Below are 22,524 nucleotides of genomic sequence, written 5' to 3' on the forward strand. Positions count from 1 at the left end.
GCTGCGGGGTTTCTAGTTGCGGAGTTTCTAGTTGCGGAGTTTCTAGTTGTGGATTTTGTAGTTGTGGAGTATATAGTTGTGGTGTATCAAGTTGTGGAGTTTCTAGTTGCGGAGTTTCTAGTTGCAGAGTTTCTAGTTCCGGAGTTTTCTAGTTGTGGTGTTTCTAGTTGCGGAGTTTCTAGTTGTGGAGCTTCAAGTTGTGGAGTTTCTCGTTGTGGAGTTTCTAGTTGTGGATTTTGTAGTTGTGGAGTATCTAGTTGTGGACTTTCAAGTTGTGGAGTTTCTAGTTGTGGAGTTTCTAGTTGTTAATTTTCTAGCTGTGGAGTTTCTATTTGCGGAGTTTCTAGCTGCAGAGTTTCTAGTTGTGGATTTTCTAGCTTTGGAATTTCTGGTTGCAGAGTTTTAAGTTGCGGTGTTTCTAGTTGTGGAGTTTCTAGTTGTTGAGTTTCTAGTTGCCGAGTTCTTTAGTTGCGAAGTCTCAAGTTGTAGAGTTTCTAGCTGTGGAGTTTCTAGTTGCGGAGTTTCTAGTTGCGGAGTTTCTAGTTGCGGAGTTTTTAGTTGTGCAGTTTTAGTTGTGGAGTCTCTAGTTGTGGAGTTTCTTGTTGTTGATTTTCTATCTGTGGAGTTTCTATTTGCGGAGTTTCTAGTTGCAGAGTTTCTAGTTGTGGATTTTCTAGCTGTGGAATTTCCGCTTGCAGAGTTTTTAGTTGCGGTGTTTCTAAGTGTGGAGTTTCTAGTTGTTGAGTTTGTAGTTGCCGAGTTCTTTAGTTGCGAAGTCTCAAGTTGTAGAGTTTCTGGCTGTGGAGTTTCTAGTTGCGGAGTTTCTAGTTGCGGAGTTTCTAGTTGTGGATTTTTTAGTTGTGGAGTCTCTACTTGTGGACTTTCTAGTTGTGGAGTGTGTACTTGTTGAGTTTCTAGTTGTGGAGTTTCTATTTGTTGTTTTTAGTTTTCGAGTTTGTAGTTGTAGATTTTCTAGTTGCAGAGTTCCTAGTTTTGGAGTATCTAGTTGCGGAGTCTCTAATTGTGCAGTCTCTAGTTTTGGAGTCTCTAGTTGTGGAGTTTCTGGTTGTGGAGTTTATAGTTGTGGAATTTCTAACTGTGGAGATTCTACTTGCGGAGTTTCTAGTTGCAGAGTTTCTAGTTGTGGAGTTTCTAGTTGTGGAGTTTTAGTTGTGGAGTTTAAAGTTGTGGAATTTATAGGTGTGGAGTTTCTAGTTGTGGAGTTTCTAGTTTTCGGGTTTCTAGTTACGAAGTTTCTAGTTGTGGAGTTTCTAGTTGTGGAGTTTCTAGTTGTGGAGCTTTTAGTTGAGTTGTGGAGCTCTAGTTGTGGAGTTTCTAGTTTTGGAGTGTCTACTTGTGGAGTTTCTTGTTGTGGAGTTTCTAGCTGTGGATTTTCTAGTTGCAGGGTTTCTAGTTTCGGAGTTTTCTAGTTGTGGAGTTTCTATTTGCGGAGTTTCTAGTTGCGGAGTTTCAAGTTGTGGAGTTTCTAGTTGTGGAGTTTCTAGTTGTGGAGTTTTTAGTTGTGGAGTTTCTAATTGTGGAGCTTCTTGATGGGGAGTTTCTAGTTGTGAAGTTTCTAGTTGTGGATTTTCGAGTTGTGGAGTTTCTAGTTGCGAAGTTTCTAGTTGGGGAGTTTCTACTTGAGTTCATAGTTGCGGATTTTCTAGTTGCAGAGTTTTAAGTTGTCGAGTTTCTAGTTGCGGAGTCTCTAGTTGTGGAGTTTCTAGTTGCGGAGTTTCTAGCTGTGGAGTTTCTAGTTGCAGAGTCTCTAGTTCGGCAGTCTCTGGTTTTGGAGTCTCTGGTTGTGGAGTTTCTAGCTGTGGAGTTTCAAGTTGCGGAGTCTCTAGTTGTGCAGTCTCTAGCTGTGGAGTCTCTAGCTGTGGAGTCTCTGGCTGTGGAGTTTCTAGTTGTGGAGTTTCTAGTTGCGGAGTTTCTAGTTGCAGAGTTTCTAGTTCCGGAGTTTTCTAGTTGTGGAGTTTCTAGTTGCGAAGTTTCTAGTTGTGGAGCTTCAAGTTGTTGAGTTTCTCGTTGTGGAGTTTCTAGTTGTGGAGTTTGTAGTTGTGGAGTATCTAGTTGTGGACTTTCAAGTTGTGGAGTTTCTAGTTGTGGAGTTTCTAGTTGTCAATTTTCTAGCTGTGGAGTTTCTATTTGCGGAGTTTCTAGCTGCAGAGTTTCTAGTTGTGGATTTTCTAGCTGTGGAATTTCTGGTTGCAGAGTTTTTAGTTGCGGTGTTTCTAGTTGTGGAGTTTCTAGTTTTTGAGTTTCTAGTTGCCGAGTTCTTTAGTTGCGAAGTCTCAAGTTGTAGAGTTTCTAGCTGTGGAGTTTCTAGTTGCGGAGTTTCTAGTTGCGGAGTTTCTAGTTGCGGAGTTTCTAGTTGTGCAGTTTTAGTTGTGGAGTCTCTAGTTGTGGAGTTTCTTGTTGTTGATTTTCTATCTGTGGAGTTTCTATTTGCGGAGTTTCTAGTTGCAGAGTTTCTAGTTGTGGATTTTCTAGCTGTGGAATTTCTGCTTGCAGAGTTTTTAGTTGCGGTGTTTCTAGTTGTGGAGTTTCTAGTTGTTGAGTTTGTAGTTGCCGAGTTCTTTAGTTGCGAAGTCTCAAGTTGTAGAGTTTCTAGCTGTGGAGTTTCTAGTTGCAGAGTTTCTAGTTGCGGAGTTTCTAGTTGTGGATTTTTTAGTTGTGGAGTCTCTAGTTGTGGACTTTCTAGTTGTGGAGTGTCTACTTGTTGAGTTTCTAGTTGTGGAGTTTCAATTTGTTGTTTTTAGTTTTCGAGTTTGTAGTTGTAGATTGTCTAGTTGCAGAGTTCCTAGTATTGGAGTATCTAGTTGCGGAGTCTGTAATTGTGCAGTCTCTAGTTTTGGAGTCTCTAGTTGTGGAGTTTCTGGTTGTGGAGTTTATAGTTGTGGAATTTCTAACTGTGGAGATTCTACTTGCGGAGTTTCTAGTTGCAGAGTTTCTAGTTGTGGAGTTTCTAGTTGTGGAGTTTTAGTTGTGGAGTTTAAAGTTGTGGAATTTATAGGTGTGGAGTTTCTAGTTGTGGAGTTTCTAGTTTTCGGGTTTCTAGTTACGGAGTTTCAAGTTGTGGAGTTTCTAGTTGTGGAGTTTCTAGTTGTGGAGCTTTTAGTTGAGTTGTGGAGCTCTAGTTCTGGAGTTTCTAGTTGTGGAGTGTCTACTTGTGGAGTTTCTAGTTGTGGAGTTTCTAGCTGTGGAGTTTCTAGTTGCAGGGTTTCTAGTTTCGGAGTTTTCTAGTTGTGGAGTTTCTAGTTGCGGAGTTTCTAGTTGCGGAGTTTCAAGTTGTGGAGTTTCTAGTTGTGGAGTTTCTAGTTGTGGAGTTTTTAGTTGTGGAGTTTCTAATTGTGGAGCTTCTTGATGGGGAGTTTCTAGTTGTGAAGTTTCTAGTTGTGGATTTTCGAATTGTGGAGTTTCTAGTTGCGAAGTTTCTAGTTGGGGAGTTTCTACTTGAGTTTATAGTTGCGGATTTTCTAGTTGCAGAGTTTTAAGTTGTCGAGTTTCTAGTTGCAAAGTCTCTAGTTGTGGAGTTTCTAGTTGCGGAGTTTCTAGCTGTGGAGTTTCTAGTTGCGGAGTCTCTAGTTGTGCAGTCTCTGGTTTTGGAGTCTCTGGTTGTGGAGTTTCTAGTTGTGGAGTTTCTAGCTGTGGAGTTTCAAGTTGCGGAGTCTCTAGTTGTGCAGTCTCTAGCTGTGGAGTCTCTGGCTGTGGAGTTTCTAGTTGTGGAGTTTCTATTTGTGGAATTTCTATTTGCTGAGTTTCTTGTTGCGGAGTTTCTAGTTGTGGATTTTCTGGCTGTGGAGTTTCTAGTTGCGGAGTTTCTAGTTGTGGAGTTTCTAGTTGTGAGGTTTGTAGTTGTTGAGTTTCTAGTTTTCGAGTTTCTAGTTGTGGAGTCTCTAGTTGTGGAGTTTCTAGTTATGAAGTTTCCAGTTGCGAAGTCTCAAGTTGTTGAGTTTCTAGTTGTGGAGTTTCTAGTTGTGGGGTTCGTAGTTGTGCAGTTTCTAGTTGTGGAGTATCTACTTGTGGAGTTTCCATTTGTGGTGTTTCTAGCTGTGGAGTTTCTAGTTGCGGAGTTTCTAGATGCAGAGTTTCTAGTTGCGGAGTTTTCTAGTTGTGGAGATTCTAGTGGCGGAGTTTCTAGTTGCGGAGTTCCAAGTTGTGGAGTTTCTAGTTGTGGAGTTTCTAGTTGTGCAATTTGTAGTTGTGGAGTATATAGCTGTGGTGTTTCAAGTTGTGGAATTTCTAGTGGCGGAGTGTCTAGTTGTAGAGTTTATAGTTGCGGAGTTTTCTAGTTGTGGAGTTTCTAAATGCGGAGTTTCTAGTTGCGGAGCTTCAAGTTGTGGAGTTTCTAGTTGTGGAGTTTCTAGTTGCGGAGTTTTCTAGTTGCGGAGTCTGTAGTTGTGGAGTTTCTAGTTGTGGAATTTCTAGTTACGGAGTTTCTAGTTGTGGAGCTTTTAGTTGAGGAGTCTCTAGTTGTTGAGTCTCTAGTTGTGGAATTTCTAGTTGTGGAGTTTCTAGTTGTGGAGTTTCTAGTTGTGGAATTTCAAGTTGTGGAGTCTCTAATGGCGGAGTGAGTTTCTAGTTGCGGAGTTTCTGTTTGTGGAGTTTCTAGTTGCGGAGCCAGTAGTTGTGGAGTTTCTAGTTGTGGAGTTTCTAGTGTTTAAATTTCTAGTTGCCGAGTTCTTTAGTTGCGAAGTCTCAAGTTGTGGAGTTTCTAGCTGTGAAGTTTCTAGTTGCGGAGTTTCTAGTTGCGGAGTTTCTAGTTGTGGAGTTTTTAGTTGAGGAGTCTCTAGTTGTGGGGTCTCTAGTTGTGGAGTTTCTAGTTGTGGAGTGTCTACTTGTGGAGTTTCTAGTTGTGGAGTTTCTAGTCGTGGAGTCTGTAGTTGTGGAGTAGCTATTTGTTGGGTTTCAAGTTATGGAGTTTTTGGCTGTGGAGTTTCTAGTTGTGGAGTTTCTAGTTGTTGAGTTTCTAGTTGCCGAGTTTCTAGTTGCGAAGTCTCAAGTCGTGGAGTTTCTAGCTGCGGAGTTTCTAGTTGCGGAGCTTCTAGTGGTGGAGTTTCTAGTTGTGGAATTTGTAGTTGTGGAGTATCTAGTTTTGGTGTTTCAAGTTGTGGAGTTTCTAGCTGTGGAGTTTCTAGTTGCGAAGTTTCTAGTTGCAGAGTTTCTAGTTGCGGAGTTTCTAGTTGCGGAGTTTCTAGTTGTGGAGTTTCTAGTTGCGGAGTTTTCTAGTTGCGGAGTCTGTAGTTGTGGAGTTTCTAGTTGTGGAATTTCTAGTTACGGAGTTTCTAGCTGTGGAGTTTCTAGTTGCAGGGTTTCTAGTTTCGGAGTTTTCTAGTTGTGGAGTTTCTAGTTGCGGAGTTTCTAGTTGCGGAGTTTCAAGTTGTGGAGTTTCTAGTTGTGGAGTTTCTAGTTGTGGAGTTTTTAGTTGTGGAGTTTCTAATTGTGGAGCTTCTTGATGGGGAGTTTCTAGTTGTGGAGTTTCTAGTTGTGGATTTTCGAGTTGTGGAGTTTCTAGTTGCGAAGTTTCTAGTTGGGGAGTTTCTACTTGAGTTTATAGTTGCGGATTTTCTAGTTGCAGAGTTTTAAGTTGTCGAGTTTCTAGTTGCAAAGTCTCTAGTTGTGGAGTTTCTAGTTGCGGAGTTTCTAGCTGTGGAGTTTCTAGTTGCGGAGTCTCTAGTTGTGCAGTCTCTGGTTTTGGAGTCTCTGGTTGTGGAGTTTCTAGTTGTGGAGTTTCTAGCTGTGGAGTTTCAAGTTGCGGAGTCTCTAGTTGTGCAGTCTCTAGCTGTGGAGTCTCTGGCTGTGGAGTTTCTAGTTGTGGAGTTTCTAGTTGTGGAGTTTCTATTTGCTGAGTTTCTTGTTGCGGAGTTTCTAGTTGTGGATTTTCTGGCTGTGGAGTTTCTAGTTGCGGAGTTTCTAGTTGTGCAGTTTCTAGTTGTGAGGTTTGTAGTTGTTGAGTTTCTAGTTTTCGAGTTTCTAGTTGTGGAGTCTCTAGTTGTGGAGTTTCTAGTTGTGAAGTTTCCAGTTGCGAAGTCTCAAGTTGTTGAGTTTCTAGTTGTGGAGTTTCTAGTTGTGGGGTTCGTAGTTGTGGGGTTCGTAGTTGTGCAGTTTCTAGTTGTGGAGTATCTACTTGTGGAGTTTCCATTTGTGGTGTTTCTAGCTGTGGAGTTTCTAGTTGCGGAGTTTCTAGATGCAGAGTTTCTAGTTGCGGAGTTTTCTAGTTGTGGAGATTCTAGTGGCGGAGTTTCTAGTTGCGGAGTTCCAAGTTGTGGAGTTTCTAGTTGTGGAGTTTCTAGTTGTGGAATTTGTAGTTGTGGAGTATATAGCTGTGGTGTTTCAAGTTGTGGAATTTCTAGTGGCGGAGTTTCTAGTTGTAGAGTTTCTAGTTGCGGAGTTTTCTAGTTGTGGAGTTTCTAGTTGCGGAGTTTCTAGTTGCGGAGCTTCAAGTTGTCGAGTTTCTAGTTGTGGAGTTTCTAGTTGTGGAGTTTGTAGTTGTGGAGTATCTAGTTGTGGGCTTTCAAGTTGTGGAGTTTCTAGTTGTGGAGTTTCTTGTTGCGGAGTTTTCTAGTTGCGGAGTCTGTAGTTGTGGAGTTTCTAGTTGTGGAATTTCTAGTTACGGAGTTTCTAGTTGTGGAGCTTTTAGTTGAGGAGTCTCTAGTTGTTGAGTCTCTAGTTGTGGAATTTATAGTTGTGGAGTTTCTAGTTGTGGAGTTTCTAGTTGTGGAATTTCAAGTTGTGGAGTCTCTAGTGGCGGAGTGAGTTTCTAGTTGCAGAGTTTCTGTTTGTGGAGTTTCTAGTTGCGGAGCCAGTAGTTGTGGAGTTTCTAGTTGTGGAGTTTCTAGTTGTGGAGTTTCTAGTGTTTGAATTTCTAGTTGCCGAGTTCTTTAGTTGCGAAGTCTCAAGTTGTGGAGTTTCTAGCTGTGAAGTTTCTAGTTGCGGAGTTTCTAGTTGTGGAGTTTTTAGTTGAGGAGTCTCTAGTTGTGGGGTCTCAAGTTGTGGAGTTTCTAGTTGTGAAGTGTCTACTTGTGGAGTTTCTAGTTGTGGTGTTTCTAGTTGTGGAGTTTCTAGTCGTGGAGTGTGTAGTTGTGGAGTAGCTATTTGTTGGGTTTCAAGTTATGGAGTTTTTGGCTGCGGAGTTTCTAGTTGTGGAGTTTCTAGTTGTTGAGTTTCTAGTGGCGGAGCTTCTAGTGGCGGAGTTTCTAGTTGTGGAATTTGTAGTTGTGGAGTATCTAGTTTTGGTGTTTCAAGTTGTGGAGTTTCTAGCTGTGGAGTTTCTAGTTGCGGAGTTTCTAGTTGCAGAGTTTCTAGTTGCGGAGTTTCTAGTTGCGGAGTTTCTAGTTGTGGAGTTTCTAGTTGCGGAGTTTTCTAGTTGCGGAGTCTGTAGTTGTGGAGTTTCTAGTTGTGGAATTTCTAGTTACGGAGTTTTTAGTTGTGGAGCTTTTAGTTGAGGAGTCTCTAGTTGTGGAATTTCTAGTTGTGGAGTTTCTAGTTGTGGAATTTCAAGTTGCAGGGTTTCTAGTTTCGGAGTTTTCTAGTTGTGGAGTTTCTAGTTGCGGAGTTTCTAGCTGCGGAGTTTCTAGTTGTGGAGTTTCTAGCTGTGAAGTTTCTAGTTGCAGGGTTTCTAGTTTCGGAGTTTTCTAGTTGTGGAGTTTCTAGTTGCGGAGTTTCTAGTTGCGTAGTTTCAAGTTTTGGAGTTTCTAGTTGTGGAGTTTCTAGTTGTGGAGTTTTTAGTTGTGGAGTTTCTAATTGTGGAGCTTCTTGATGGGGAGTTTCTAGTTGTGAAGTTTCTAGTTGTGGATTTTCGAGTTGTGGAGTTTCTAGTTGCGAAGTTTCTACTTGGGGAGTTTCTACTTGAGTTTATAGTTGCGGATTTTCTAGTTGCAGAGTTTTAATTTGTCGAGTTTCTAGTTGCAAAGTCTCTAGTTGTGGAGTTTCTAGTTGCGGAGTTTCTAGCTGTGGAGTTTCTAGTTGCGGAGTCTCTAGTTGTGCAGTCTCTGGTTTTGGAGTCTCTGGCTGTGGAGTTTCTAGTTGTGGAGTTTCTAGCTGTGGAGTTTCAAGTTGCGGAGTCTCTAGTTGTGCAGTCTCTAGCTGTGGAGTCTCTGGCTGTGGAGTTTTTAGTTGTGGAGTTTCTAGTTGTGGAGTTTCTATTTGCTGAGTTTCTTGTTGCGGAGTTTCTAGTTGCGGAGTTTCTAGTTGTGGAGTTTCTAGTTGTGAGGTTTGTAGTTGTTGAGTTTCTAGTTTTCGAGTTTCTAGTTGTGGAGTCTCTAGTTGTGGAGTTTCTAGTTGTGAAGTTTCCAGTTGCGAAGTCTCAAGTTGTTGAGTTTCTAGTTGTGGAGTTTCTAGTTGTGGGGTTCGTAGTTGTGGGGTTCGTAGTTGTGCAGTTTCTAGTTGTGGAGCATCTACTTGTGGAGTTTCCATTTGTGGTGTTTCTAGCTGTGGAGTTTCTAGTTGCGGAGTTTCTAGATGCAGAGTTTCTAGTTGCGGAGTTTTCTAGTTGTGGAGATTCTAGTGGCGGAGTTTCTAGTTGCGGAGTTCCAAGTTGTGGAGTTTCTAGTTGTGGAGTTTCTAGTTGTGGAATTTGTAGTTGTGGAGTATATAGCTGTGGTGTTTCAAGTTGTGGAATTTTTAGTGGCGGAGTTTCTAGTTGTGGAGTTTCTAGTTGCGGAGTTTCTAGTTGCGGAGCTTCAAGTTGTGGAGTTTCTAGTTGTGGAGTTTCTAGTTGTGGAGTTTGTAGTTGTGGAGTTTTCTAGTTGCGGAGTCTGTAGTTGTGGAGTTTCTAGTTGTGGAATTTCTAGTTACGGAGTTTCTAGTTGTGGAGCTTTTAGTTGAGGAGTCTCTAGTTGTTGAGTCTCTAGTTGTGGAATTTCTAGTTGGGGAGTTTCTAGTTGTGGAGTTTCTAGTTGTGGAATTTCAAGTTGTGGAGTCTCTAGTGGCGGAGTGAGTTTCTAGTTGCGGAGTTTCTGTTTGTGGAGTTTCTAGTTGCGGAGCCAGTAGTTGTGGAGTTTCTAGTTGTGGAGTTTCTAGTTGTGGAGTTTCTAGTGTTTGAATTTCTAGTTGCCGAGTTCTTTAGTTGCGAAGTCTCAAGTTGTGGAGTTTCTAGCTGTGAAGTTTCTAGTTGCGGAGTTTCTAGTTGCGGAGTTTCTAGTTGTGGAGTTTTTAGTTGAGGAGTCTCTTGTTGTGGGGTCTCTAGTTGTGGAGTTTCTAGTTGTGGAGTGTCTACTTGTGGAGTTTCTAGTTGTGGAGTTTCTAGTTGTAGAGTTTCTAGTCGTGGAGTCTGTAGTTGTGGAGTAGCTATTTGTTGGGTTTCAAGTTATGGAGTTTTTGGCTGTGGAGTTTCTAGTTGTGGAGTTTCTAGTTGTTGAGTTTCTAGTTGCCGAGTTTCTAGTTGCGAAGTCTCAAGTCGTGGAGTTTCTAGCTGCGGAGTTTCTAGTTGCGGAGCTTCTAGTGGCGGAGTTTCTAGTTGTGGAATTTGTAGTTGTGGAGTATCTAGTTTTGGTGTTTCAAGTTGTGGAGTTTCTAGCTGTGGAGTTTCTAGTTGCGGAGTTTCTAGTTGCAGAGTTTCTAGTTGCGGAGTTTCTAGTTGCGGAGTTTCTAGTTGTGGAGTTTCTAGTTGCGGAGTTTTCTAGTTGCGGAGTCTGTAGTTGTGGAGTTTCTAGTTGTGGAATTTCTAGTTACGGAGATTCTAGTTGTGGAGTTTTTAGTTGAGGAGTCTCTAGTTGTTGAGTCTCTAGTTGTGGAATTTCTAGTTGTGGAGTTTCTAGTTGTGGAGTTTCTAGTTGTGGAATTTCAAGTTGTGGAGTCTCTAGTGGCGGAGTGAGTTTCTAGTTGCGGAGTTTCTGTTTGTGGAGTTTCTAGTTGCGGAGCCAGTGGTTGTGGAGTTTCTAGTTGTGGAGTTTCTAGTTGTGGAGTTTCTAGTTGTGGAGTTTCTAGTGTTTGAATATCTAGTTGCCGAGTTCTTTAGTTGCGAAGTCTCAAGTTGTGGAGTTTCTAGCTGTGAAGTTTCTAGTTGCGGAGTTTCTAGTTGCGGAGTTTCTAGTTGTGGAGTTTTTAGTTGAGGAGTCTCTAGTTGTGGGGTCTCTAGTTGTGGAGTTTCTAGTTGTGGAGTCTCTAGTTGGGGAGTTTCGAGTTGTGGAGTTTCTAGCTGTGGAGTTTTTTGTCGCGGAGTTTCTAGTTGCAGAGTTTCTAGTAGCGGAGTTTTCTAGTTGTGGAGATTCTAGTGGCGGAGTTTCTAGTTGCGGAGTTTCAAGTTGTGGAGTTTCTAGTTGTGGACTTTCTAGCTGTGGAGTTTCTAGTTGCGGAGTTTTTAGTTGTGGAGTTTCTGGTTGTGGAGTTTCTAGTTCTGGAGTCTGTAGTTGTGGAGAATCTATTTGTTGGGTTTAAAGTTGTGGAGTTTCTAGTTGTGGAGTTTCTAGTTGTTGAGTTTCTTGTAGTTGAGTTTCTAGTTGCCGAGTTTCTAGTTGCGAAATCTCAAGTCGTGGAGTTTCTAGCTGTGGGGTTTCTAGTTGCGGAGTTTCTAGTTGCGGAGTTTCTAGTTGTGGATTTTGTAGTTGTGGAGTATATAGTTGTGGTGTTTCAAGTTGTGGAGTTTCAAGTTGCGGAGTTTCTAGTTGCAGAGTTTCTAGTTCCGGAGTTTTCTAGTTGTGGAGTTTCTAGTTGCGGAGTTTCTAGTTGTGGAGCTTCAAGTTGTGGAGTTTCTCGTTGTGGAGTTTCTAGTTGTGGAGTTTGTAGTTGTGGAGTATCTAGTTGTGGACTTTCAAGTTGTGGAGTTTCTAGTTGTGGAGTTTCTAGTTGTTAATTTTCTAGCTGTGGAGTTTCTATTTGCGGAGTTTCTAGCTGCAGAGTTTCTAGTTGTGGATTTTCTAGCTGTGGAATTTCTGGTTGCAGAGTTTTAAGTTGCGGTGTTTCTAGTTGTGGAGTTTCTAGTTGTTGAGTTTCTAGTTGCCGAGTTCTTTAGTTGCGAAGTCTCAAGTTGTAGAGTTTCTAGCTGTGGAGTTTCTAGTTGCGGAGTTTCTAGTTGCGGAGTTTCTAGTTGCGGAGTTTTTAGTTGTGCAGTTTTAGTTGTGGAGTCTCTAGTTGTGGAGTTTCTTGTTGTTGATTTTCTATCTGTGGAGTTTCTATTGGCGGAGTTTCTAGTTGCAGAGTTTCTAGTTGTGGATTTTCTAGCTGTGGAATTTCCGCTTGCAGAGGTTTTAGTTGCGGTGTTTCTAAGTGTGGAGTTTCTAGTTGTTGAGTTTGTAGTTGCCGAGTTCTTTAGTTGCGAAGTCTCAAGTTGTAGAGTTTCTAGCTGTGGAGTTTGTAGTTGCGGAGTTTCTAGTTGCGGAGTTTCTAGTTGTGGATTTTTTAGTTGTGGAGTCTCTACTTGTGGACTTTCTAGTTGTGGAGTGTGTACTTGTTGAGTTTCTAGTTGTGGCGTTTCAATTTGTTGTTTTTAGTTTTCGAGTTTGTAGTTGTAGATTTTCTAGTTGCAGAGTTCCTAGTTTTGGAGTATCTAGTTGCGGAGTCTCTAATTGTGCAGTCTCTAGTTTTGGAGTCTCTAGTTGTGGAGTTTCTGGTTGTGGAGTTTATAGTTGTGGAATTTCTAACTGTGGAGATTCTACTTGCGGAGTTTCTAGTTGCAGAGTTTCTAGTTGTGGAGTTTCTAGTTGTGGAGTTTTAGTTGTGGAGTTTAAAGTTGTGGAATTTATAGGTGTGGAGTTTCTAGTTGTGGAGTTTCTAGTTTTCGGGTTTCTAGTTACGGAGTTTCTAGTTGTGGAGTTTCTAGTTGTGGAGTTTCTAGTTGTGGAGCTTTTAGTTGAGTTGTGGAGCTCTAGTTGTGGAGTTTCTAGTTGTGGAGTGTCTACTTGTGGAGTTTCTAGTTGTGGAGTTTCTAGCTGTGGAGTTTCTAGTTGCAGGGTTTCTAGTTTCGGAGTTTTCTAGTTGTGGAGTTTCTAGTTGCGGAGTTTCTAGATGCGGAGTTTCAAGTTGTGGAGTTTCTAGTTGTGGAGTTTCTAGTTGTGGAGTTTTTAGTTGTGGAGTTTCTAATTGTGGAGCTTCTTGATGGGGAGTTTCAGGTTGTGGATTTTCTGGCTGTGGAGTTTCTAGTTGTGGAGTTTCTAGTTGTGAGGTTTGTAGTTGTTGAGTTTCTAGTTTTCGAGTTTCTAGTTGTGGAGTCTCTAGTTGTGGAGTTTCTATTTGTGAAGTTTCTAGTTGCGAAGTCTCAAGTTGTTGAGTTTCTAGTTGTGGAGTTTCTAGTTGTGGGGTTCGTAGTTGTGGAGTTCGTAGTTGTGCAGTTTCTAGTTGTGGAGTATCTACTTGTGGAGTTTCTATTTGTGGTGTTTCTAGCTGTGGAGTTTCTAGTTGCGGAGTTTCTAGATGCAGAGTTTCTAGTTTCGGAGTTTTCTAGTTGTGGAGATTCTAGTGGCGGAGTTTCTAGTTGCGGAGTTCCAAGTTGTGGAGTTTCTAGTTGTGGAGTTTCTAGTTGTGGAATTTGTAGTTGTGGAGTATATAGCTGTGGTGTTTCAAGTTGTGGAATTTCTAGTGGCGGAGTTTCTAGTTGTAGAGTTTCTAGTTGCGGAGTTTTCTAGTTGTGGAGTTTCTAGTTGCGGAGTTTCTAGTTGCGGAGCTTCAAGTTGTGGAGTTTCTAGTTGTGAAGTTTCTAGTTGTGGAGTTTGTAGTTGTGGAGTATCTAGTTGTGGGCTTTCAAGTTGTGGAGTTTCTAGTTGTGGAGTTTCTAGTTGTTGAGTTTCTAGTAGTTGAGTTTCCAGTTGCCGAGTTTTTAGTTGCGAAATCTCAAGTCGTGGAGTTTCTAGCTGTGGAGTTTCTAGTTGCGGAGTTTCTAGTTGCGGAGTTTCTAGTTGTGGATTTTGTAGTTGTGGAATATATAGTTGTGGTGTTTCAAGTTGTGGAGTCTCTAGTTGCGGAGTTTCTAGTTGCAGAGTTTCTCGTTCCGGAGTTTTCTAGTTGTGGAGTTTCTAGTTGTGGATTTTCTAGCTGTGGAGTTTCTAGTTGCGGAGTTTCTAGTTGTGGGGTTCGTAGTTGTGGAGTTCGTAGTTGTGGAGTTTCTAGTTGTGAAGTCTCTAGTTAGGGAGTTTCCAGATGTGGAGTTTCTAGCTGTGGAGTTTTTCGTGGCGGAGTTTCTAGTTGCAGAGTTTCTAGTAGCGGAGTTTTCTAGTTGTGGAGATTCTAGTGGCGGAGTTTCTAGTTGCGGAGTTTCAAGTTGTGGAGTTTCTAGTTGTGGATTTTCTGGCTGTGGAGTTTCTAGTTGCGGAGTTTTTAGTTGCGGAGTTTCTGGTTGTGGAGTTTCTAGTTCTGGAGTCTGTAGTTGTGGAGTATCTATTTGTTGGGTTTCAAGTTGTGGAGTTTCTAGTTGTTGAGTTTCTAGTTGTTGAGTTTCTAGTAGTTGAGTTTCCAGTTGCCGAGTTTCTAGTTGCGAAATCTCAAGTCATGGAGTTTCTAGCTGTGGAGTTTCTAGTTGCGGAGTTTCTAGTTGCGGAGTTTCTAGTTGTGGATTTTGTAGTTGTGGAGTATATAGTTGTGGTGTTTCAAGTTGTGGAGTTTCTAGTTGCGGAGTTTCTAGTTGCAGAGTTTCTAGTTCCGGAGTTTTCTAGTTGTGGAGTTTCTAGTTGCGGAGTTTCTATCTGTGGAGTTTCTAATTGCGGAGTTTCTAGTTGCAGAGTTTCTAGTTGTGGATTTTCTAGCTGTGGAATTTCTCCTTGCAGAGTTTTTAGTTGCGGTGTTTTTGTTGTGGAGTTTCTAGTTGTTGAGTTTCTAGTTGCCGAGTTCTTTAGTTGCGAAGTCTCAAGTTGTAGAGTTTCTAGCTGTGGAGTTTCTAGTTGTGGAGTTTCCAGTTGCGGAGTTTCTAGTTGTGGATTTTTTAGTTGTGGAGTCTCTAGTTGTGGAGTTTCAAGTTGTGGAGTGTCTACTTGTGGAGTTTCTAGTTGTGGAGTTTCTATTTGTAGTTTTTAGTTTTCGAATTTGTAGTTGTAGATTTTCTAGTTGCAGAGTTCCTAGTTTTGGAGTATCTAGTTGCGGAGTCTCTAATTGTGCAGTCTCTAGTTTTGGAGTCTCTAGTTGTGGAGTTTCTGGTTGTGGAGTTTTTAGTTGTGGAATTTCTAACTGTGGAGATTCTAGTTGGGGAGTTTCTAGTTGCAGGGTTTCTTGTTGCGGAGTTTCTAGTTGTGGAGTTTCTAGTTGTGGAGTTTCTGGCTGTGGAGTTTCTAGTTTGGGAGTTTCTAGTTGTGGAGTTTCTAGTTGTGAGGTTCGTAGTTGTGGAGTTTCTAGTTGTCGAGCTTCTAGTTGTGGAGTCTCTAGTTGTGGAGTTTCTAGTTGTGGGGTTCGAAGTTGTGGGGTTCGTAGTTGTGGAGTTTCTAGTTGCGGAGTTTCAAGTCGTGGAGTTTCTCGTTGTGGAGTTTCTAGTTGTGGATTGTCTAGCTGTGGAGTTTCTAGTTGCGGAGTTTCCAGTTGGGGAGTTTGTAGTTGTGGAGTATCTATTTGTTGGGTTTCAAGTTGTGGAGTTTCTAGTTGTGGAGTTTCTAGTTGTGGATTTACTAGTAGTTGAGTTTCTAGTTGCCAAGTATCTAGTTGCGAAGTCTCAAGTCGTGGAGTTTTTAGCTGTGGAGTTTCTAGTTGCGGAGCTTCTATTTGCGGAGTTTCTAGTTGCGGAGCTTCTAGTTGTGGAATTTGTAGTTGTGGAATATATAGTTGTGGTGTTTCAAGTTGTGGAGTTTCTAGTGGCGGAGTTTCTAGTTGCAGAGTTTCTAGTTGCGGAGTTTTCTAGTTGTGGAGTTTCTAGTTGCGGAGTTTCTAGTTGTGGAGCTTCAAGTTGTGAAGTTCTTTAGTTGCGGAGTTTCTAGTTGCGGAGCTTCTGGTGGCGGAGTTTCTAGTTGTGGAATTTGTAGTTGTGGAGTATCTAGTTTTGGTGTTTCAAGTTGTGGAGTTTCTAGCTGTGGAGTTTCTAGTTGTGGAGTTTCTAGTTGTGGAGTTTCTAGTTGTGGAATTTCAAGTTGTGGAGTCTCTAGTGGCGGAGTGAGTTTCTAGTTGCGGAGTTTCTGGTTGTGGAGTTTCTAGTTGCGGAGCCAGTAGTTGTGGAGTTTCTAGTTGTGGAGTTTCTAGTTGTGGAGTTTTTAGTTAAGGAGTCTCTAGTTGTGGAGTCTCTAGTTGTGGAGTTTCTAGTTGTGGAGTGTCTACTAGTGGAGTTTCTAGTTGTGGAGTTTCTAGTTGTGGAGTTTCTAGTCGTGGAGTCTGTAGTTGTGTTGTAGCTATTTGTTGGGTTTCAAGTTATGGAGTTTCTGGCTGTGGAGTTTCTAGTTGTGGAGTTTCTAGTTGTTGAGTTTCTAGTTGCCGAGTTTCTAGTTGCGAAGTCTCAATTCGTGGAGTTTCTAGCTGCGGAGTTTCTAGTTTCGGAGCTTCAAGTGGCGGAGTTTCTAGTTGTGGAATTTGTAGTTGTGGAGTATCTAGTTTTGGTGTTTCAAGTTGTGGAGTTTCTAGCTGTGGAGTTTCTAGTTTCGGAGTTTCTAGTTCCAGAGTTTCTAGTTGCGGAGTTTCTAGTTGCGGAGTTTCTAGTTGTGGAGTTTCTAGTTGTTGAGTTTCTAGTCGCCGAGTTCTTTAGTTGCGAAGTCTCAAGTTGTGGAGTTTCTAGCTGTGGAATTTCTAGTTGTTGAGTTTCTAGTTGCGGAGTTTCTAGTTGTGGAGTTTTTAGCTGTAGAGTCTCTAGTTGTGGAGTCTCTAGTTGTGGAGTTTCTAGTTGTGGAGTGTCTACTTCTGGAGTTTCTAGTTTTGGAGTTTCTAGTTGTTGAGTTTCTAGTTGTTGAGTTTCTAGTAGTTGAGTTTCCAGTTGCCGAGTTTTTAGTTGCGAAATCTCAAGTCGTGGAGTTTCTAGCTGTGGAGTTTCTAGTTGCGGAGTTTCTAGTTGCGGAGTTTCTAGTTGTGGATTTTGTAGTTGTGGAATATATAGTTGTGGTGTTTCAAGTTGTGGAGTCTCTAGTTGCGGAGTTTCTAGTTGCAGAGTTTCTCGTTCCGGTGTTTTCTAATTGTGGAGTTTCTAGTTGTGGATTTTCTAGCTGTGGAGTTTCTAGTTGCGGAGTTTCTAGTTGTGGGGTTCGTAGTTGTGGAGTTCGTAGTTGTGGAGTTTCTAGTTGTGAAGTCTCTAGTTAGGGAGTTTCCAGTTGTGGAGTTTCTAGCTGTGGAGTTTTTCGTTGCGGAGTTTCTAGTTGCAGAGTTTCTAGTAGCGGAGTTTTCTAGTTGTGGAGATTCTAGTGGCGGAGTTTCTAGTTGCGGAGTTTCAAGTTGTGGAGTTTCTAGTTGTGGATTTTCTGGCTGTGGAGTTTCTAGTTGCGGAGTTTTTAGTAGCGGAGTTTCTGGTTGTGGAGTTTCTAGTTCTGGAGTCTGTAGTTGTGGAGTATCTATTTGTTGGGTTTCAAGTTGTGGAGTTTCTAGTTGTGGAGTTTCTAGTTGTTGAGTTTCTAGTAGTTGAGTTTCCAGTTGCCGAGTTTCTAGTTGCAGAGTTTCTAGTTGTGGATTTTCTAGCTGTGGAATTTCTCCTTGCAGAGTTTTTAGTTGCGGTGTTTTTGTTGCGGAGTTTCTAGTTGTGGATTTTTTAGTTGTGGAGTCTCTAGTTGTGGAGTTTCAAGTTGTGGAGTGTCTACTTGTGGAGTTTCTAGTTGTGGAGTTTCTATTTGTAGTTTTTAGTTTTCGAATTTGTAGTTGTAGATTTTCTAGTTGCAGAGTTCCTAGTTTTGGAGTATCTAGTTGCGGAGTCTCTAATTGTGCAGTCTCTAGTTTTGGAGTCTCTAGTTGTGGAGTTTCTGGTTGTGGAGTTTTTAGTTGTGGAATTTCTAACTGTGGAGATTCTAGTTGCGGAGTTTCTAGTTGCAGGGTTTCTTGTTGCGGAGTTTCTAGTTGTGGAGTTTCTAGTTGTGGAGTTTCTGGCTGTGGAGTTTCTAGTTTGGGAGTTTCTAGTTGTGGAGTTTCTAGTTGTGAGGTTCGTAGTTGTGGAGTTTCTAGTTGTCGAGCTTCTAGTTGTGGAGTCTCTAGTTGTGGAGTTTCTAGTTGTGGGGTTCGAAGTTGTGGGGTTCGTAGTTGTGGAGTTTCTAGTTGCGGAGTTTCAAGTCGTGGAGTTTCTCGTTGTGGAGTTTCTAGTTGTGGATTGTCTAGCTGTGGAGTTTCTAGTTGCGGAGTTTCCAGTTGGGGAGTTTGTAGTTGTGGAGTATCTATTTGTTGGGTTTCAAGTTGTGGAGTTTCTAGTTGTGGAGTTTCTAGTTGTGGATTTTCTAGTAGTTGAGTTTCTAGTTGCCAAGTATCTAGTTGCGAAGTCTCAAGTCGTGGAGTTTTTAGCTGTGGAGTTTCTAGTTGCGGAGCTTCTATTTGCGGAGTTTCTAGTTGCGGAGCTTCTAGTTGTGGAATTTGTAGTTGTGGAATATATAGTTGTGGTGTTTCAAGTTGTGGAGTTTCTAGTGGCGGAGTTTCTAGTTGCAGAGTTTCTAGTTGCGGAGTTTTCTAGTTGTGGAGTTTCTAGTTGCGGAGTTTCTAGTTGTGGAGCTTCAAGTTGTGAAGTTCTTTAGTTGCGGAGTTTCTAGTTGCGGAGCTTCTAGTGGCGGAGTTTCTAGTTGTGGAATTTGTAGTTGTGGAGTATCTAGTTTTGGTGTTTCAAGTTGTGGAGTTTCTAGCTGTGGAGTTTCTAGTTGTGGAGTTTCTAGTTGTGGAGTTTCTAGTTGTGGAATTTCAAGTTGTGGAGTCTCTAGTGGCGGAGTGAGTTTCTAGTTGCGGAGTTTCTGGTTGTGGAGTTTCTAGTTGCGGAGCCAGTAGTTGTGGAGTTTCTAGTTGTGGAGTTTCTAGTTGTGGAGTTTTTAGTTAAGGAGTCTCTAGTTGTGGAGTCTCTAGTTGTGGAGTTTCTAGTTGTGGAGTGTCTACTAGTGGAGTTTCTAGTTGTGGAGTTTCTAGTTGTGGAGTTTCTAGTCGTGGAGTCTGTAGTTGTGTTGTAGCTATTTGTTGGGTTTCAAGTTATGGAGTTTCTGGCTGTGGAGTTTCTAGTTGTGGAGTTTCTAGTTGTTGAGTTTCTAGTTGCCGAGTTTCTAGTTGCGAAGTCTCAATTCGTGGAGTTTCTAGCTGCGGAGTTTCTAGTTTCGGAGCTTCAAGTGGCGGAGTTTCTAGTTGTGGAATTTGTAGTTGTGGAGTATCTAGTTTTGGTGTTTCAAGTTGTGGAGTTTCTAGCTGTGGAGTTTCTAGTTTCGGAGTTTCTAGTTCCAGAGTTTCTAGTTGCGGAGTTTCTAGTTGCGGAGTTTCTAGTTGTGGAGTTTCTAGTTGTTGAGTTTCTAGTCGCCGAGTTCTTTAGTTGCGAAGTCTCAAGTTGTGGAGTTTCTAGCTGTGGAATTTCTAGTTGTTGAGTTTCTAGTTGCGGAGTTTCTAGTTGTGGAGTTTTTAGCTGTAGAGTCTCTAGTTGTGGAGTCTCTAGTTGTGGAGTTTCTAGTTGTGGAGTGTCTACTTCTGGAGTTTCTAGTTTTGGAGTTTCTAGTTGTTGAGTTTCTAGTTGTTGAGTTTCTAGTAGTTGAGTTTCCAGTTGCCGAGTTTTTAGTTGCGAAATCTCAAGTCGTGGAGTTTCTAGCTGTGGAGTTTCTAGTTGCGGAGTTTCTAGTTGCGGAGTTTCTAGTTGTGGATTTTGTAGTTGTGGAATATATAGTTGTGGTGTTTCAAGTTGTGGAGTCTCTAGTTGCGGAGTTTCTAGTTGCAGAGTTTCTCGTTCCGGTGTTTTCTAATTGTGGAGTTTCTAGTTGTGGATTTTCTAGCTGTGGAGTTTCTAGTTGCGGAGTTTCTAGTTGTGGGGTTCGTAGTTGTGGAGTATCTATTTGTTGGGTTTCAAGTTGTGGAGTTTCTAGTTGTGGAGTTTCTAGTTGTGGATTTTCTAGTAGTTGAGTTTCTAGTTGCCAAGTATCTAGTTGCGAAGTCTCAAGTCGTGGAGTTTTTAGCTGTGGAGTTTCTAGTTGCGGAGCTTCTATTTGCGGAGTTTCTAGTTGCGGAGCTTCTAGTTGTGGAATTTGTAGTTGTGGAATATATAGTTGTGGTGTTTCAAGTTGTGGAGTTTCTAGTGGCGGAGTTTCTAGTTGCAGAGTTTCTAGTTGCGGAGTTTTCTAGTTGTGGAGTTTCTAGTTGCGGAGTTTCTAGTTGTGGAGCTTCAAGTTGTGAAGTTCTTTAGTTGCGGAGTTTCTAGTTGCGGAGCTTCTAGTGGCGGAGTTTCTAGTTGTGGAATTTGTAGTTGTGGAGTATCTAGTTTTGGTGTTTCAAGTTGTGGAGTTTCTAGCTGTGGAGTTTCTAGTTGTGGAGTTTCTAGTTGTGGAGTTTCTAGTTGTGGAATTTCAAGTTGTGGAGTCTCTAGTGGCGGAGTGAGTTTCTAGTTGCGGAGTTTCTGGTTGTGGAGTTTCTAGTTGCGGAGCCAGTAGTTGTGGAGTTTCTAGTTGTGGAGTTTCTAGTTGTGGAGTTTTTAGTTAAGGAGTCTCTAGTTGTGGAGTCTCTAGTTGTGGAGTTTCTAGTTGTGGAGTGTCTACTAGTGGAGTTTCTAGTTGTGGAGTTTCTAGTTGTGGAGTTTCTAGTCGTGGAGTCTGTAGTTGTGTTGTAGCTATTTGTTGGGTTTCAAGTTATGGAGTTTCTGGCTGTGGAGTTTCTAGTTGTGGAGTTTCTAGTTGTTGAGTTTCTAGTTGCCGAGTTTCTAGTTGCGAAGTCTCAATTCGTGGAGTTTCTAGCTGCGGAGTTTCTAGTTTCGGAGCTTCAAGTGGCGGAGTTTCTAGTTGTGGAATTTGTAGTTGTGGAGTATCTAGTTTTGGTGTTTCAAGTTGTGGAGTTTCTAGCTGTGGAGTTTCTAGTTTCGGAGTTTCTAGTTCCAGAGTTTCTAGTTGCGGAGTTTCTAGTTGCGGAGTTTCTAGTTGTGGAGTTTCTAGTTGTTGAGTTTCTAGTCGCCGAGTTCTTTAGTTGCGAAGTCTCAAGTTGTGGAGTTTCTAGCTGTGGAATTTCTAGTTGTTGAGTTTCTAGTTGCGGAGTTTCTAGTTGTGGAGTTTTTAGCTGTAGAGTCTCTAGTTGTGGAGTCTCTAGTTGTGGAGTTTCTAGTTGTGGAGTGTCTACTTCTGGAGTTTCTAGTTTTGGAGTTTCTAGTTGTTGAGTTTCTAGTTGTTGAGTTTCTAGTAGTTGAGTTTCCAGTTGCCGAGTTTTTAGTTGCGAAATCTCAAGTCGTGGAGTTTCTAGCTGTGGAGTTTCTAGTTGCGGAGTTTCTAGTTGCGGAGTTTCTAGTTGTGGATTTTGTAGTTGTGGAATATATAGTTGTGGTGTTTCAAGTTGTGGAGTCTCTAGTTGCGGAGTTTCTAGTTGCAGAGTTTCTCGTTCCGGTGTTTTCTAATTGTGGAGTTTCTAGTTGTGGATTTTCTAGCTGTGGAGTTTCTAGTTGCGGAGTTTCTAGTTGTGGGGTTCGTAGTTGTGGAGTTCGTAGTTGTGGAGTTTCTAGTTGTGAAGTCTCTAGTTAGGGAGTTTCCAGTTGTGGAGTTTCTAGCTGTGGAGTTTTTCGTTGCGGAGTTTCTAGTTGCAGAGTTTCTAGTAGCGGAGTTTCTAGTGGCGGAGTTTCTAGTTGCGGAGTTTCAAGTTGTGGAGTTTCTAGTTGTGGATTTTCTGGCTGTGGAGTTTCTAGTTGCGGAGTTTTTAGTAGCGGAGTTTCTGGTTGTGGAGTTTCTAGTTCTGGAGTCTGTAGTTGTGGAGTATCTATTTGTTGGGTTTCAAGTTGTGGAGTTTCTAGTTGTGGAGTTTCTAGTTGTTGAGTTTCTAGTAGTTGAGTTTCCAGTTGCCGAGTTTCTAGTTGCAGAGTTTCTAGTTGTGGATTTTCTAGCTGTGGAATTTCTCCTTGCAGAGTTTTTAGTTGCGGTGTTTTTGTTGCGGAGTTTCTAGTTGTGGATTTTTTAGTTGTGGAGTCTCTAGTTGTGGAGTTTCAAGTTGTGGAGTGTCTACTTGTGGAGTTTCTAGTTGTGGAGTTTCTATTTGTAGTTTTTAGTTTTCGAATTTGTAGTTGTAGATTTTCTAGTTGCAGAGTTCCTAGTTTTGGAGTATCTAGTTGCGGAGTCTCGAATTGTGCAGTCTCCAGTTTTGGAGTCTCTAGTTGTGGAGTTTCTGGTTGTGGAGTTTTTAGTTGTGGAATTTCTAACTGTGGAGATTCTAGTTGCGGAGTTTCTAGTTGCAGGGTTTCTTGTTGCGGAGTTTCTAGTTGTGGAGTTTCTAGTTGTGGAGTTCCTGGCTGTGGAGTTTCTAGTTTGGGAGTTTCTAGTTGTTGAGTTTCTAGTTGTGAGGTTCGTAGTTGTGGAGTTTCTAGTTGTCGAGCTTCTAGTTGTAGAGTCTCTAGTTGTGGAGTTTCTAGTTGTGGGGTTCGAAGTTGTGGGGTTCGTAGTTGTGGAGTTTCTAGTTGCGGAGTTTCAAGTCGTGGAGTTCCTCGTTGTGGAGTTTCTAGTTGTGGATTGTCTAGCTGTGGAGTTTCTAGTTGCGGAGTTTCCAGTTGGGGAGTTCGTAGTTGTGGAGTATCTATTTGTTGGGTTTCAAGTTGTGGAGTTTCTAGTTGTGGAGTTTCTAGTTGTGGATTTTCTAGTAGTTGAGTTTCTAGTTGCCAAGTATCTAGTTGCGAAGTCTCAAGTCGTGGAGTTTTTAGCTGTAGAGTTTCTAGTTGCGGAGCTTCTATTTGCGGAGTTTCTAGTTGCGGAGCTTCTAGTTGTGGAATTTGTAGTTGTGGAATATATAGTTGTGGTGTTTCAAGTTGTGGAGTTTCTAGTGGCGGAGTTTCTAGTTGCAGAGTTTCTAGTTGCGGAGTTTTCTAGTTGTGGAGTTTGTAGTTGTGGAGCTTTTAGTTGAGGAGTCTCTAGTTGTTGAGTCTCTACTTGTGGAATTTGTAGTTGTGGAGTTTCTAGTTGTGGAGTTTCTAGTTGTGGAATTTCAAGTTGTGGAGTCTCTAGTGGCGGAGTGAGTTTCTAGTTGCGGAGTTTCTGTTTGTGGAGTTTCTAGTTGCGGAGCCAGTAGTTGTTGAGTTTCTAGTTGTGGAGTTTCTAGCTGTGGAGTTTCAAGTTTCGGAGTCTCTAGTTGGGCAGTCTCTAGCTGTGGAGTCTCTGGCTGTGGAGTTTCTAGTTGTGGAGTTTCTAGTTGTGGAGTTTCTATTTGCTGAGTTTCTTGTTGTGGAGTTTCTAGTTGTGGATTTTCTGGCTGTGGAGTTTCTAGTTGCGGAGTTTCTAGTTGTGGAGTTTCTAGTTGTGAGGTTTGTAGTTGTTGAGTTTCTAGTTTTCGAGTTTCTAGTTGTGGAGTCTCTAGTTGTGGAGTTTCTAGTTGTGAAGTATCCAGTTGCGAAGTCTCAAGTTGTTGAGTTTCTAGTTGTGGAGTTTCTAGTTGTGGGGTTCGTAGTTGTGGGGTTCGTAGTTGTGCAGTTTCTAGTTGCGGAGTATCTACTTGTGGAGTTTCCATTTGTGGTGTTTCTAGCTGTGGAGTTTCTAGTTGCGGAGTTTCTAGATGCAGAGTTTCTAGTTGCGGAGTTTTCTAGTTGTG

Source organism: Rhipicephalus microplus, unplaced genomic scaffold (assembly GCF_043290135.1).
Source record: "Rhipicephalus microplus isolate Deutch F79 unplaced genomic scaffold, USDA_Rmic scaffold_12, whole genome shotgun sequence".
Taxonomy (NCBI): Eukaryota; Metazoa; Arthropoda; class Arachnida; order Ixodida; family Ixodidae; genus Rhipicephalus; species Rhipicephalus microplus.